This window comes from Atractosteus spatula, chromosome 17 (assembly GCF_055471065.1).
Source record: "Atractosteus spatula isolate fAtrSpa1 chromosome 17, fAtrSpa1.hap1, whole genome shotgun sequence".
NCBI lineage: Eukaryota > Metazoa > Chordata > Actinopteri > Semionotiformes > Lepisosteidae > Atractosteus > Atractosteus spatula.
Window position 1 is genome coordinate 175,280 of NC_142722.1, and position 4,721 is coordinate 180,000.

The following is a 4,721-nucleotide window of genomic DNA, read 5'->3' on the forward strand; positions in this document are numbered from 1 at the left end:
TTATAGAGTATGTTATCTGTTTAATATACGTTTACATTGTGATGAAACACTTTTCAAGACGACCATAAACATATGCAGCATGTTTAAGACAGGAATCTCAGTTTAGTTACAAAAACTTTGGCTGATAATCTGTCTGAAATTTCCATTTTTACTGCATGTTATTTAAGGATAAGTACTAACTCATTGACATTCCGTTGATTAAAATAACACTTAACATTAATCACAAATGTATTATTCCAAATAAACTGTAGTAATCAAGAGAAATTAAGAAACTAAAACATAAAGCACTCTTCTGAGGATGCCAGATGCACATACAGATAGATATACTTACACCTAGGGCCAATTTGACCAGAATCCGTTTAACCACCCACCAATATATCTTCGGACTGATGGGTAGAAACCAGAGCCCCTGAAGGAAACCAAAGCAAACTATGCGATATTACAATTTTTCAGTTATTAAAACATGTTGCAAATCTAACTTATACATATAATACTCATGTCTGAAATGCATAGAATGCTGACACTCCAATCTTTCATATGCAATGTTTTGCACAAAATCAGCAGCTGAACAGCAGTATGTGACATACTTTTATCCAGTGCCTTTCAGAGCAGAAACATAAATGTGGGCAAGAGTTCTTCCTCTATGGTCTGCTGTACTTTAGCTAGTCACATTTTGGCTGTGGCATGTGTACTCCTGGGAACCCTGGACTGTAATGAATATCAGGCATTATGTAAAAATTAATCATGTGAGCATATTATTGTGTTGAAGCAAAACACAAAGAATCACTTCTAAAACTTCAATTTAACTTCCAGTGTCTGGTCTTGAAATGCTGTCCCATCACCCATCTTCTGACTTCTGGGTGTGTTAATAGATAAATGTCATTTTCTTTTTCCCATATGCTCTTCTCTGCATCATTAAGTACTTGTGGGTCATATCATGTACCTCCTGGCATCCTGACTGGCAGGCGGCTGCTACAGAAAAGTAAAATAAATGAAAAGATCTGCATATATTTGTGTTGAAGACAAAAACAAAAGAATTCAACATCTATATACTTTACACTTTACTGTAGCTTTTACAATACGACAATCTTGTCATATTTACAATCATTAATTGTTTTAGGTTGCTTAACTGATTATCTGGAGACACTTGTTCCAATGAACAAACAATGACCTTTGTTTAAGAGACAACTTACATTTTTAAACATTCCTTTAAAGATAAACCTCTGAAAATGTTTTAAATCAAACTTCCAACTTCTTAATTATGTTATAAAATGGCTAAAAAATTATTTAGTCCTTAACCTATTCAGAAAACTTCACTAAAAGGATTAAGGAATTGTTCTCTCGACTCATCTTCAATTCAATTCAATTTATTTTTTATATAGCACCTTTTACAACAAGGTTGCCCAAGGCACTTAACAAAGCAAGTGACCATATATGTTGTGAATACAGAATAGAAAAGACCAGAAGATAACAGAGGAGAGGAACCAAAAACTCCTTAGTAAGGAAAAAAAAACCTCTAGGGTTTATAGAGGGTTAGGGCCCATATCATATCATATCATCTTGTGCGTTCTGTTCTGGGTGAATACAAACGGTGTCATTCATGAAGTGCAATCGGTGCAACATGGCTGGAGAAGAGTGGCAGGCGGACTCTACAAAACAGAAGAAGCACATTGATATGATTTTGTTGAAGACACATGAAAGAACAACTTCAAGAACTCCATTTGTTGCACTTTTCTATTGCTTTTACATTATGAGAAACCTGTCACATTTAAAAGCTGCAGTGGACTGAGGCTGCTTATCTGCTCCAATGCAGTAAATCCTTCAAGAATGTGACAGACTCTGCTGGAAAGTGACACCTGTTAGAGTGAAAAATGTCCTTTGTGTAAGAGACAGGTCTCTATTAATCAGAAATCACAGCTCAGACATACATAGGAGCCACTATAGTTGATAATTGCCTCACAATTTCAAAATCAACTGTGTGTTCTGAATTATTTTTTTTTCAATTAAACTATTTACAACAGTTTATGGCTAAAATGAACATAAAATGCAGTCATTGTAGATAAGGTCTACAGCATCTTTTGAACTGCAATTAAAGTTCTAAAATATTCTTGTAAAGATAAGCCACTTAAAATTTATTTTTATCAAATGTCTAACTTCTAAAAGAAGTTTTGAAATATCTCTGTAGTCCAAAAACAATTGCTGTAGTCCTTAGTCTTTTCAGAAACTTTCATTAAAAGGTTTAAGGAATTGTTATCTAGACTCATCCTGTAGGCCCTGTTCTTGGTGTCATTCATGAAGTCCAGTCTGTCTCAGTCAATGTCTCTTCCCAAGCGGTTGCCTGTCTAATGCTGCTGGAAACTCCAGTGTCCGTTCTGGAAATGCTGGGCCATCATCGATCTTCTGACAATGAATATTGCCTTTGTCTGTAAATATTAAATTCATAAATCAGTAATTACTTTAATACATCATCTAAAAAAGATTTGAGAGTTTTTTCAATTTAAAAGCAGATGTCTTACACTGAAAACGATTCTTTGCATTGCGCCACTGATTATGAACTAATTTGAAAACTGTTTTAAGTGGAGTGATCGCTCTTTTAAAACATTCAGATAAAGTCAACAGTTTTTCAAAAGTGGTGACAATTAGACCTCTTAATTCCAAAACTTTCAATAAGAATACAAGTTGGGCAGATGTCTCGCAGTGTTTTGTCTTGGGAATATTTGAGTGGGGTGGCTAATCAGCCTCTATGCTCTTCTGAGCTTCATTTATCTCCTTTTCTGCTCTTATCCCCTCCATCTGAGTGGGCCAGATAATCTGCCACGATGCTCTTCTGTGCATCTGTGAGCCTCTTTGTGGCCGTCTCAAATGCCCTCCTGGCAGCCTGGCTGGTGGTGAATTGGAGATGGTATCTACAAAACAAACACATACACACAGTGTATTATTGTTTCCAAGCCACGGACAGTTCGATTAATACATTAAAACAACTTTGTGATTTGGTTTACTTCTCATGCAGTCTTCGCAAGTCGTTTGAAGGATTATAAATTGGCTCCTCCACAGAAGAAATGAAAACATTTTCAGTCTCTGTTCCACAGATGCTATCAGTGGCAGTACAGCGTGGTTTAGTGAAGTAAAGGTGAAATACCTGAAAAAACAGACAAAATGCAGTTATTGTACTTTTCAACTATTGTTGAATGCCGAAGACAGATGTTGGCAATGAACTGGAGAGAATATATCAGCGTAAATTCTATTTACATGTTCCTCTTCTTCACTCAGGGCAAAGCATGCCAGCTGCTGTGAGGAGGTTGTGTGCTTTGTCACTGCTATTATCGCCAGTTTTTGCCCTCTTTGTGACACAAAATCCTTTCTCTGCATCCATACCTGGACCTGAAATCACAAGCAATTCAATAAATAATATTTGATTCAAAACTGCTAATAATCATTTTACAGTAGCAACAGCAGCACCCAGTAATGAAGTGTATGGATAGTGTTGAGTGTTTCAATCAGTCAGTCTGACCTACTTGGCTGGGTGCTAAGCTTCTGTAGAACGAGGCGGCTGGGATCCCAATGAGGACTCACAAGTAGGGGATGGTGTGGAAGAGAGGTGCAAAAGATGAATGTGAAGGAGAGAAGGGGCTTACATATTACATGAGGAGGTGTCATTAAGAATTATTACGATTTAGTGCTGCTGAGGCTGTTTGAACCTGATGTTTGCCATTCACTAACTCTTGTTCCATATGGAGTTACTGAAAAAAAGTTGGGGTGGAGATCAAATTCCACTCTCACACTTCCACTCTCAAGTGCATTCATTCTGCCTGACTGAAAACAGAGCTGAGAGAATCTTCTCCCTCACCCCACCCTCCAGTCCAGTCTCCCTGTTAAGGCCCTAAGTAACGGGAGCCCACCTAAATGACAGCGATGAGCCCTGACTATTATTGTTATTCTTTCTCTTTATAAATGTCAGATAATAGTGTCATTGTTAGAATTTGACCAAACAACTGAAATATGCACGACTGTCATTCTTACTGTCATATTCTTTATCACCCCTAGGTGCTGCAGGTGCTTCAGCTGGAGAATAGTCTGCAGGTAATACAGCACAAAAAGCTGCTCAGGCATGGTGATGTCTTCAGAGGTGTGCGTCTTCTCCAGTATCCGCTCCACATCTCTCTTTGTAGCCCTCAGCACCTTCCAGCAGTCACTGGCTCTAGGCCAAGGACTCTGCAGCTGTGTGTATCTGTGGCAGAAGGAGTAGTACCATCAACGTCAATTCCCGTCATGTACTGGAACCGGAAACAAACTTGAATCAGAGTTCCAAATGGAAAATACCTCTTTTTGATGACTTCCTGTGAGACATCCTAGCTGCCTTTTTGCTGAATGTCCTTTAGGATGCTCTGAAAGATGATGATGACGTTAGCCAGGCTGGGATCCTCCTTTCCTAGGTTGATGGCATTCAGGATGTATCACAGGAACCGGTTGATGTTTTTTATGTAATTAGCAATGGTTTTGTGAGACATTCCAGTCATCCTCAGTTGGTAAAAAAAAGTACGCATTTTGGGAATGTCCTTCACAAACATCAAGGAATCTGGAAATGTTGTCTATCTAAAAAAATGTTTTTAGGGTTTATTTTTAGAGTTGGCACAATCTCAGATGGGTGAATTCTGTGCTAATAATTTAAAATATGTACTTTGTGAGTCTCTGCCCAGTTTTAAATACCTACCTCCTGAGAG